Below are 12,461 nucleotides of genomic sequence, written 5' to 3' on the forward strand. Positions count from 1 at the left end.
ACAGCAGCGTGCCCCTGACCGTACGGCCAACTCGCCCGGTGGTTTGTATTAAGGGCATCTCGATTTATTAGCCCCGTGTGCTAACGAGTGAGTAAATCGGATTTTGACCTGCACGACTGTGAATTCCTCGATAGTGTGATTATATAATTCGAGATTGGGGTATGCGCCCAATGTGCAGTACTATTGTGACATTTGCCAGGAATGAATGTAGAAAACCCCATGGAAAACTACATTAAGGGTATGGTATCCGCTGTCATTGAATGGAATACGAAACTGGGATATCCAGGTGTGCAGCTTCTTATTCCTAATGTGGAGCGGAGTTTACTCCTCGGCTGCGAACGTGGGTCCCTATGAATAAATTTTTAACTCAATATAACATTAATATACAAGTGATTTCTAATTATTGGTAAATTGCATTAAAATGAGTCGAATTCGTAAACGTATGGCTCTCCACTTTTGATACGAAGAGTTTCGACTGGAAACATTCGAATGTTTGTCATGCGTTATATGAATACTTTCATTCGAGTGATCAGCCTTCTCCACAGGAAATAATGAATACTTTTGTTCGACTGAAAACATTCGACTACTCAATCGATAGTTCGAAGGGACTATCGCCCGGTTAGTCGATAGTGCCCATCTCTAGTGTGTATGTATGTAATAATGTCCACGTCCACAATAACCGCAGGAAATGTATTAGACGTAAAACAAAGTGATCTGTATGGTTGAAGCCTCCTTTATTAACAACTAGCAAATGTACCGGTGCTTCGCTACGGTATTCTACATTGTATTCGAATATCGAAGTAAATACTGTACATGCAGCCAAACACAATCGTGTAGGGGAGTTTTAAACAAAATTTCATGCTCCCTTGCCTTCTGCAAGTCAAATCGAGAAGTGAAAACAAAGGTAGGCCTTCCTTACTAATGCCAGTTACACAGGAGTAGGAGAAGGACCCCATTCCTACTGCCAGTTAAAGTCGGTGTGGGGAGTACTGATTACAATAGCAGACACACCCTTTCTCGATCGCTTCAAATCGACATCAGTGAATATTACATAGATCAACATACTAAAGTATATGCGTGTTTACAAAATTGCAGACTTTCATTTACAGATTAACTGCTGCTAAAAGTACGTCATATCGACAAAGGATTGTACCATAAGACGCCGGATTTAGTGGCCTAAATGGCTGGTCCTATGATATCTCATCTATTCTTGGGTCAGATTGAGTTAGAAACGTTGAACAGGGTAAAAATTTGTGTAAGATTATCTCACATCGCATTGCTTTTCGTATAATTATGTGACAGCTCGATAGCTGCAGTCGCTTAAGTGCGGCCAGTATCCAGTATTCGGGAGATAGTAGGTTCGAACCCCACTGTCGGCAGCCCTGAAAATGGTTTCCCATTTTCACTCCAGGCAAATGCTGGGGCTGTACCTTAATTAAGGCCACGGCCGCTTCCTTTCCACTCCTAGCCCTTTCCTGTCCCATCGTCGCCGTAAGACCTATCTGTGTCGGTGCGACGTAAACAACTAGCAAAAAAAAAACATACATAGCATTTGGCTCATATATGGCTACAGGGTGAGCCAATTTTCGTGAAGAGTTTGATGGTCCTATATTTCCTATGATTGAAAGTATGACTTATGCATGTGAAAAGTCCAAATCTACTTAACATCGATTAATAGAGAAAAATCAAACGTAAAAGGGATACAGATACGACAAAAAGTCATAAGACCAAGGTTGTAGATCATTCCAAATTGAACGGAGATTGTGCAATCCGTTATGTGATAGGACTTCCCGAAGGTCTGCACCATCATTAAAATTGCCTCCATATTTCGATATTCTTCGGGGATAAAAAGTGAAAAATTTAAAGATCTCGGAAGTTTTCTGTCCGTTACACGCTAAAACGAATAATTTTGTCAAATTTTAATTTTCTTTTTCGTCTAGCAGATTATGCCGCACTCTGGATTTTGGGCGAGGGGGGTAAAAATTAGGACTTTCAGGAAACTAAACCAAAAAGAAATATGCAGATGGTCATTATTACCCCTTAAACGGGTAGCTGTGCGAAAATTTCGCCAAAATAGTCAAGGTAGAGGCACACAGTCGTTACGATTTTATTTATATGGATAGATAAGGAATCTGCTTCACGTACAACACCTTTTGTGCTATGTCCGCTGAACTTAACCTGCAAAACTGATCATTCATGATATCTCCCTTATTAATCCTCCTGACGAAAAAATGCACATGAAAACAAAGTTTTAGAGATGGAATTCCATCACGTTTGGTCTATTTCCATTCAGGTTGATCTTGTACTGTATATATTGCGGAAGAGTAAAATCACCATTTCGGTTCCGTATAAACCACCAGTCCATTTCGGGAGCATGAAATGTTATTGACCTTTAAAACCTACCTTTGGACAGGTGGATGCTAAATATAAATTTTGGTTCGAATATCTTCAGTAGTTTTCAAGTTGTAAGAAATTCGCTTTACACGCACTCGCTCTTGAGTTAAGTCCGATGGGACTTGTACCGAAAAACGGCCCGTTAATGATATCTTCCTTATTAATCCTCGTATCGAAATGATGCACATGAGAAAAAAGGTTTAGAAATTAATTTCCATTAAGGCAGTAGATTTCCATTAAGTTTTGTATATTTTCTGGAAGTGCAAAATCGCGGTTTCGGTTTCGTATAAGCCCCCAACCAGTTCAGGGATTTAAAAACAATATTTGCCACAAAACCAACCCAAGAACAGGTGGATTCTAGATATGAAGTTTGGTGAAAATATATCCAGTAGATTCTAGCACTCGCGTACTTACGGAATAATTAAGGAAGAAAATAATACAGTTAAGAAAAATGAAATTAATAGAAAATGGATTATAAATGAGGACAGCCGGATAACGACAAATGTGGAAATACCAAGTAAATGTATTGGAAAATCAAATGCCCTTCAATAAATTATGCTGGTGTGAGTTATGGATATAATAAAGCGGTAAAAGAGGAGAAATTTAGGCGCAGTGATTCTTAGGTAAACAGATAAGAAGATGACTAATGGTGTTATTACTTAATCTATTCGAGGGCGGTTATAACCTCCAACGATATTCTGCCAATATCCCCCAGATAGGCCGATTGACGCCTCTCTTGCCTTCTACCCAAGGAACAACCACGAATTTAAAGGCATGATGAGGAAAATTGCAATACGTTACTTCCCTGCTGGCAAGCAGTCAGAGACGTTGCCATGGTAACCTGTAGGTTCGTTGTCGGTCTGTCGGTCACTCAATACAGAGCATGATACCCGCAGAAAATAGTAATTTTCTCCGTCACGTGAAGAGTAAGGTAAATTATGAACATAACGAAAGTTGTTTATAATGAAGAGACGTTTCACGTACGGTCCACGGAGTTTACACAAAATCAATAGTATAAGAGAAAATGGAGGAAAACCGTTCTGATTTTCCTATAAACCCCTGTCTATTCAAAGATTTTAAAATGATATGCATATCGAAACCTTCCTCGGGATGAGTATACTCTATGAAGTTTGGTTGAGATCTATCCAGCCGTATCGGCGTGATGGTGGAACAGACAAACTGACAGACAAACAGACACGAAAAGTAAAGAAACATCGATTCGGTCTTGAGTTGACCTAAAACGGATAAATATCTGAAGAACTGGTAAAACAAAAGAAATTACAGTTAGTGGACCACCTACAACTTTATTTATATAGAATATTCAGAATACCAGCAAGATAACTTATCTGGTACTCACCGGGGACTGTTTTCTATTCTTGAATAATCTCGAAGAAAAATTAGGCTATTTCTTCAATATTATGACGTAATTACTTATATTGTTAGTGTCAAAGGATAGAGAGCATTGACATTAGTAGGTTACTGCAAGCATTAAATAAAATCTAACGAACTGACCTATCTGGTTTTTCCCCGGAATGAATGATATTGCAAGTAACATTCAGAATGTTTAGACACATTGTATTGTTGAATATGATGTCGTGATGTTAGGAACGGGCTGATCGGCTGTAAATTTAATTTAGTCTCCCGACCTTCAGCCGATACGTGCGGTGGTTAGCACGTTGTATTGGTGAGAAAATAATTATTAACTTGCTCCTATAATAGATGGTTCGCTCGTGCTGTGTCCTGCATCGTGATAAATGTTTTGTTTGCACATGTTTTGCCTCACATCGTGGGAGATTCCTGTATCGTGTTTCGTACACCAGTTCAGACAAAAATTCTTTATTTCCAATTACACTGCTGGTAGTGAAGTAAAATATATTTCGTGTTTTATTTAAAGGTAATGTATAGTGTGTAGGAGAAACGCCGACCAATATTTTACGCAGATGAAGTGTATACATGTGAGCACATTTTAATGGTCTAGAACCTTGTTGTTTCAAGTGCCATTCTTCTTCTTCTTCTTCTTCCTCTTTATCGGTTTACCCTCCAGCGTCGGCTTTCCCTCTGACTCAGCGACGAATTCCACCTCTACCGCCTCAAGGGCAGTGTTCTGGAACTTCAGACTCTGGGTCGGCGGATACAATTGGGGAGGATGACCAGTACCTCGCCCAGGCGGCCTCACCTGCTATTATGAACAGGCGCCTTTCGGGGGGATGGGAAGAAAGGAAGAGGGAAGGAAGCGGCCGTGGCCTTAAGTTAGGTACTATCCCAGCATTTGCCTTGAGATGAAGTGGGAAACCACCGAAAACCACTTCCAGGATGCCCGAGGTGGAAATCGACCTCTACTCAGCTGACCTCCCGAGACTGAGTGGACCCCGTTCCAGCCCTCGTACCACTTTTCAAATTTCGTGGCAGCGCCGGGAATCGAACCCGGGCCTCCGGGGGTGGCAGCTAATCACACTAACCACTACACCACAGAGGTGGACAACTTCCTTAAAATTACTAAGTTACCTGAAAATGAGCATTTGTATTTCACTGATCTCTACACTCTTGTTCATATTGTATGTTGTATGCTTCAGTTCTGAGTATATATGGCACTTCGTTTAGCTTTGATATAAGAGCAACCTATTTAAAATCAAGAGCATATTTGGCACCATTTGGCTATATTTAAATTTCTTATTTGACCTACAGTTCAGAATAACCCTGAACACCGACAATAAATTATGGATTTCCATATTTCTAATTTGTCATTCTCTAACTGTATGCACTGAATAGACCCCTTGAACAGCACTGTGACCAGGTTCTTGGTATTTATGTTCTATAATGTTTATGTTATGGTTCTCGCTTTACAAAAAAATAATTAAGGCAATGAACTTGTTGAGTCTGACGTTACGGTGGTACTGTGATTCTTGGACATGGAACTTAATGGTCGTGAAGTAAATACGAAATATAAACATAGAACAAAACGATTCTGTTATTATAATAATAACAATATTAATTTCGTGTGGCTATTTCTAGCCTAGTGCAGCCTTTGTAAGGCAGACCCTCCGATGAGGGTGGGAGATATCCGCCATGTGTAGGTAACTGCGTGTTATTGTGGTGGAGGATAGTGTTATGTGTGATGTGAGAGTTGCAGGGATGTTGGGGACAGCACAAGCATCCAGCCCTCGGATCATTGAAATTAACCAATGAAGGTTAAAATCACCCACCCGGCCGGGAATCGAACCCGGGACCCTCTGAACCGAAGACCAATACACTGACCATTCAGTCAACGAGTCGGACGACGATTCTGTTGATATCGGGTGTTTTAAATGGATCTCCCCTCTCCCTGTCATTCAACGTAGCCTTCATCTCAGCCTACGCCTCCGCACGGAAAATTCGTCGAGCTTCATAACTAATATTTTAATAAAAATATATAGAACAGTGTGGTTCCAGACCATCGATTTCAATATCTGAATATCGAAGTCATTCGAATTTTCCAACAATTTTATTTGGTGTATAGTTTCAAAATGTGTTTTTATTACTTCAGTGACTGGTAACATTCAGCCGTAGGTCGCTCAAATAGAGCGATTTCTCTGTCATCTGGTAACGAAAAAAAAAACCGTCAAAATGTCATTTGAAACTGACACGGAGTCATCTTAAACGGCGTCAGATCAAAATATTTGCACACAGTAGCTGAGGTTATTATTATTATTATTATTATTATTATTATTATTATTATTATTATTATTATTATTATTATTATTATTATTATTATTATTATTATTATTATTATTATTATTATTGAACTGTCAGCGTGTCAGTGTCAATGTTCCATTTTACTTTACCTATTATTGTGTTCTTAAATAATTTTGATGGGTAAACACAGAGTGTATCATCAGAGATATTTTATGTACCGACATCATACGCCATGGATAGCCGAATAAACTCTCTCCCATTCTTCAAAAATTCAACTACGCATGCTGGACTAGAACTGCTATTAGGGGTCCGGACGCCGACCGTCTGCTTCTGATCCATAGTGGGTGCGCTGGTAGAGTCTGATAAACCGCCGTGATTTAGACTATCCTTTACAATGATAATCACCACCGTTCACCCTTCGAGACTGACAACCAAGCTACTTAATGCGGTTTCTATAACAGGCGATTAACGCCACACCATTCGAGAATGTCCTTTGCCCCTCGAAACCCATCAAGGAAAGTCAACACCGGGCGAGTTGGCCGTGCGGTTAGGGGCGCGCGGCTGTGAGCTTGCATCCGAGATATAATGGGTTCGAACCCCACTATCGGCAGCCCTGAAGATGATTTTCCGTGGTTTCCCATTTTCACACCAGGCAAATGCTGGGGCTGCACCTTAATGAAGGCCACGGCCGCTTCATTTCCACTCCTGGACCTTTCGTATCCCATCGTCGCCATAAGACCTATCTGTGTCGTTGCGACGTAATGCAAATAGCAAAAAGGGAAGTCAACAACGAACATGATTTCTTTACCTATGAAATTCTCCACGTTTTCTTATACCGTCCATACAGCCTCCGCTATAGTAATGAATTATAATGAATTCAAACATAAACTATCCCCTGCTCAATACAATTATGACTGAATTGCTGCGTGCGTGATTTTATGTCGCACTTGAGGGGGCAATTTGGGTACTTTACGAGCCATTTCATATCTCAGGTTTGAGCCTTAAGTACCTGTTTAGGTGCTTAAATAAAACGTAAGTGACTAAATGAACTCACTCCAGTCTTGTATTTCTTTTCGACCTACACAGTCGTACCCTAGACAGCAATTTAGGCACTGCGATACAGCGCCCATTCATTACATAACTGCTTTCAAAGCGACTAAATATACCTGAATATCCTCAAGATAAATGTTTACCCATTATTTTTTGTTCTATTCGTATGTGTACGCAATCGTTTTCATTACTATATAATCCTTTCTTCGGCCTGGACTGCGTCAATATATTTAAAATATCTATGCTGCCAATGTGTAAAGTTTTAGGGGCTTTGCAGTCTATTCGTTCATTTTTTCATATTTTTGGGATATATGCTGTATCCGTTTCAAATTAACTAAATAAAATATCAGCTTAGCTTTCACGTTTGTTTCTTTGCTTGTAATACCGTCACTGGGAAACAGCTGAATATATAATAATCGCACTTCATATTTAGCAGGTTTTAAGTTATATCTTTCTTCTATTCTTAATCCGTTTACCCTCCAGTGTTGTTTTTCCCTCGGACGCAGCGAGGGATTTCATCTCTATCACCTCAAGGGCAGTGTCCTGGAGCGTGAGACTTTGGGTCGGGGATGAAACTGGGGAGAAGGACAAGTACCTCGCCCAGGCAGCCTCCCCTGCTGTGTGCTGAATAGGGGCCTTGTTGGGGATGGGAAGATTGGAAAGAATAGACAAGGAAGAGGGAAGGAAGCGGTCGTGTTCTTAAGTTAGGTACCATCCCGGCATTTGCCTGGAGGAGGAGTAGTAACCCACGGCAAACCTCTTCGAGGATGGCTGAGGTGGAAATCGAACCTCCTCTACTCATTTGACCTCCCGAGGCTGAGTCGATCCAGTTACAGTCCTTGTGCCACATTTCATATTTCGTGGCAGCTAATCCCACTAACCAGTACACCACAGAGGCGGACTTTAAGACACACATGATTTAAAAATCTCACATTGATACATGGATTTAGGAAATACAAAGAACCTGTATTGATAGTTTCATCAAAGCAACACATAAATTATTGGTGTATTATCATACTGTCGATTTTATGTAAAATGTATAGACACTTTGTAAAACTTCCGTTACCATAAACATTTTTTATCCACTACGCTTTCTCTCGGGAAACAGTGGAATATATAATGAGAAAACCTCAGCTTTAGACTCTGCTTGCTCGGAAGTAGGTTTTAAAATACATTTCAGCGATGATTGGTTAATTCCTCTTGTTCGGTGGCTGTTGATTCGTGATCATCATAAATCTTCATTTATAAATGTACAACACATCGCAACTCTAAGTACGAGAAAAACATGCAACAGTAAATATAGAACCGTTACTTCCACTTCGATACTCACCTTAAAATCATCTAACCATCGTCAGTGCTGGTGGTGATTATTGTTTCAAGGGGAAGTAGAACTAGGCAGAAAATCCTCTATCAACACTAATCAGAGGGAAAAATTACAGATGTCCGACACTTCTACAAATTAAAGTGTTGGCCAAAGGAAGACAAGGGTTACGAAAGACGTGAAAATGAAAGACTGTCTACGCTTCAAATGCTCTAATACCGTCGGGGTCGGAAAAGAACAGGAGTTGACCAAGGGAGCTCGGATAGGATAGATGAATGTAATTACCCTTGAACAAGTAAGTGGAAGCAATGCCAGAACTCAGTTAAGGACTACGTGGTCGCTAACCCACTAAGAGCCCGGAGGTAACTTTTAGTCACCTCTTACAACAGGCGTGGGGATCCGTGGATGTATTCTACCGCCCCCACCCACAGGGGTATCCATCCATCATCACCCTCTCCTTCTCTTACCCTTTATGGTTGAAAATATTATTCACCTAGGTGAACTATTCACCTCCATTCACCAAAGAAAGTATCCCACAGTTAAAACCAGTCCATATGCACGGCTTCATCCACCTAGTACATTCTTAATCAACCAAGCGAGTTGGTCGTGCGGTTAGAGTCATGTATCTAGGAACTTGCAATCGGGAGATGGTGAGTTTGAGTCCCATCGTCGGCAGCCCTGAAAGTAATTTCATTTCCATCATTGTTCTCCTCTCAATTATCTCGGCTCTTCAGGACTTCAAGAAAAAGGTTTCGTTTTACACTGAGGAGGCTAACTAACAAAATAATTCTTCCATCTCTCAGGCGATTCCTCCCTTTTTTCTGTCATACTAACTCGCATAGACCTTATGGCGATGATGAGATGGGACAGATCTAGGACTAGGCGGCCGTTGGCCTTAATTAAGGTAAAGCACATTTACCCGATGTGAAAATTGGGTGCTCGTGGAAAATTTATTTATTTATTTATTTATTTATTTATTTATTTATTTATTTATTTATTTATTTATTTATTTATTTATTTATTTATTTATTAAATGTGCCACCAACAGAGACGCACTCCAATTACAGGTGGCTTTTACAAATTATTTAACACAAATAACACTGAAATACCAAAAAGAAAAAATATGAAAATGCTATCTAAATGAGAGGAGTAAATGCAGGGCTGCCGACAGTGGGATTCGAACCCACTGTCTCACAACTGCAAGCTTATAGCTAAGTAACCCGAATACCATGTATCCAACTCGCTCGGTGTAGTGATTTTCTAGGATGAACAAAATATTCACATGATTTGCCGAAATGATATCAATTTCCCTAGCGGCATGAGGAGCTCTTTGTAAAATCACTGAAGGAAGAATATGTGGAAAAAGAGGAAGAGGACGACCCAGAGTGTCTTATTTCAAGAATCTGCTGCTGACGATGAACTGCAAGACCTATGCTGAGTTGAAAGGACTGGTTGAAGATAGACATCTACGGCTGCGTACAAACACCCCGTTTCACTCGGAAGCAAGTGTGAAAATCTGTTTACTTCTCAACATATATGTTTCAACAGAGCCCAGCGAGGCAATAGCAAATTATCTGGAAGTATTAGAAAATGTTTAATGTTCTTCTTATTCGTACTCTTCCGCTTTTCAACCTCCTCCAATTGCCATCAGCCCTACATGTGGATTTAGCTCAGTTATACAATCGGATGCCCTCCTGACGTAAACTCTGTGTACAATGATATATTTACTATACCGTGTTTCTTTGTGGATGATAAGGTGTGTGTGCGTGTGTGTGCGTGCGCGCGTGTGTGTGTGTTTGTGTGTTAAGACCTGCGTATTGAGTCAACAACAAACACCCCGTCCCCGAGCCAGGGGTATTAACTAGGTGCGGCTTATAGCCCTGGCCCGTCTAGGTATCGAATCCGTGGTCTCAGAACCGAAGGCTGCCACGCTGACAATTCAACCAAGGATAGACAGAAATTATTATTATTATTATTATTATTATTATTATTATTATTATTATTATTATTATTATTATTATTATTATTATTAGAATCTACCATTCATATTGTCCCTTTATTCTATCAATTGTTCGAAGCCACTTCAACAGTTAAGGGTACTGAAATAAATGCAAGTGTAATTGTACTCCTAAGCACACATCTAACAATAACTTGGCAAGTTATTTACAACTAATTTTAAAATTAATTTCCTTGGGTATATATGCATTTTTTTCTCTCTGTTTGAGATATAATTTGATGAAGTTAGGTACTGAAATGTTCACCATATATATTTTAATTCAGGCCATATATTGATATTCTTATGGTTTTGCTGGTGAGATGTAGTGTTTACAATGCACTGTCTGGTATGGGCTAGAATAAATTTCTTACATCCATTGTCTGTCTCAGTCTCACCGTTGGCTTTGACAGTTTAAAAGTGACCGAGGTATGAGCGATGCTAGTAATACCATTCCTTATGCAGCCAGTCCCTGTTATGAATGGTGTGAAAATGTCGCTAGAAGGGTTGGTTGGTGAATGCATTTCAATGGGTTAGGCAGACTGATGTGTAATAGCAACTTCTGGTTCGGTGAGGAAAGAAACGGGAAACTACCTCACTCCTCATTTCTCTAGTAGTCTATGCCTCTTCAGTAAATCTACGAAAGCTAATTGTGGAGCTGTCGAGGATCATACTAGCGAACATATTAATGTTCTTAGACATAGGCTATTTTTTGCAAATTCCTTTCAAATGATCAAGTAACATACACTCCAATCGTGATAATAAATAAATAGTAAAACAAGAATGAAAAGAAGGGGAGAAGAGAAAAATAAAAATAATAAAAAATGGGATAAGACTATATTTAAAGAAACCAAAGGCCATTCGTTAATGTTGTCTATTGTAATATGTTGATGATTTGTTCATATTTTAATTATAATTCCTTGCAGTATCTGACGAAATATCGCTGTATTGTCACTCAGAAAGTAGACTAGCACGCATTGGCTCTAAGACTGATTCTCGGAGAATACCTGTAGTAAAATTAGCTACCTCATCTCAACCATCCACACAGGATATTGCCATGTAATGTATGTTTATTATTTATGTTCAACAAGTCGGTTCCACATTATACTAATGGGCCGTATCATCGCCTTGCCAGAATGGGAAACATCTGCTCAGAATAAATGTGTGCATGTGGACATCCAAATCATTTACCGCTTGTGCCTACCTGAATATTAATTTCGTAACAGAAAATCTTCTTTCACTGTGAGTTTCCTTGCCGCTTGTTCCTCGATTTCACGTATTACCTTCTCTAAAAACTGGATAATTACCATGTTTTGGCTAAAGAGAAAGATAGTGTACGTACGTTACTGAATATTGCTTGTTTCCATAAGTAAGACAAGTGCGTCAAATTCTGTTCAGTTATCTAATTTCGCATACAGCTTTAGGTAAATTGGCCATGCAATTTACAAATTTACGGCTGGTTCGAGTGGAAAATATCAGATAGGCTTATTTACTGTATTTTGTTAATGCTATTTTCGATTTCACTGCAGCATATTCTGCCTAGATACAGTATGTCAATGCATGCTTTCGTGATCTGATTGTCATCATCATGAATAAATCAATTCCCTAACCTAGCCTACGGAGAGTGAGCAGCCGAAGTAGGAGACTGCCTGTAGGGGTGAAGTACAGTGCGGACTTCGCGGGACCTAGGACCGCTACGGTAGCTGTGAAGGCCCTTCAGGAACTCTGAAAAGCTGTGGCAAAAGGGGCTCTGGTTAAGACGCAGCAGATCGTTAGGCATGTTAGGTAACAAAATGGGCAGAACACACTAATGTAATTTTAAATCTTGTAGCAGTTTTATAGTATTATTTAAAGTGACTTTTATACTGTATATGAGTTGATTATGTGTGTAAGTACATATTATGAGTAGAATTTTGTAAATAATATAAATTTATTAATGATGAGCTGTGTGTTTAAGAGAAAAATGTTAGTGTAAATTGTATATTAGTGTATTTTAGGAAATTAAGAAAATTGCCGGGCGAGTTCGCCATG

The sequence above is a fragment of the Anabrus simplex genome, chromosome 1 (assembly GCF_040414725.1).
Source record: "Anabrus simplex isolate iqAnaSimp1 chromosome 1, ASM4041472v1, whole genome shotgun sequence".
Lineage (NCBI taxonomy): Eukaryota > Metazoa > Arthropoda > Insecta > Orthoptera > Tettigoniidae > Anabrus > Anabrus simplex.